This window comes from Eimeria mitis, genomic scaffold, assembly GCF_000499745.2.
Source record: "Eimeria mitis Houghton genomic scaffold, Emh_scaff6076, whole genome shotgun sequence".
NCBI classification, from domain to species: Eukaryota; Apicomplexa; class Conoidasida; order Eucoccidiorida; family Eimeriidae; genus Eimeria; species Eimeria mitis.
In genome coordinates, this window is record NW_013574294.1 from 1,863 (window position 1) to 2,075 (window position 213).

Here is a 213-nt window from a genome sequence, read left to right on the forward strand (position 1 = left end):
TTTAGGGTTTAGGGTTTAGAAGGCGTCTGTTTCTCCTCTGCTTTTCCTAATAAATAAACAAATAAATAAATAAAAACAAAAAAAAAAAGAAAAAAAGAAAAAAAAATACCTGCTGCTCTAGTATCTTTGGGGAGAAGGAGAAAGTTATATACATATATATATATATATATATATATATATATATATATATATATATATATATATATATATATA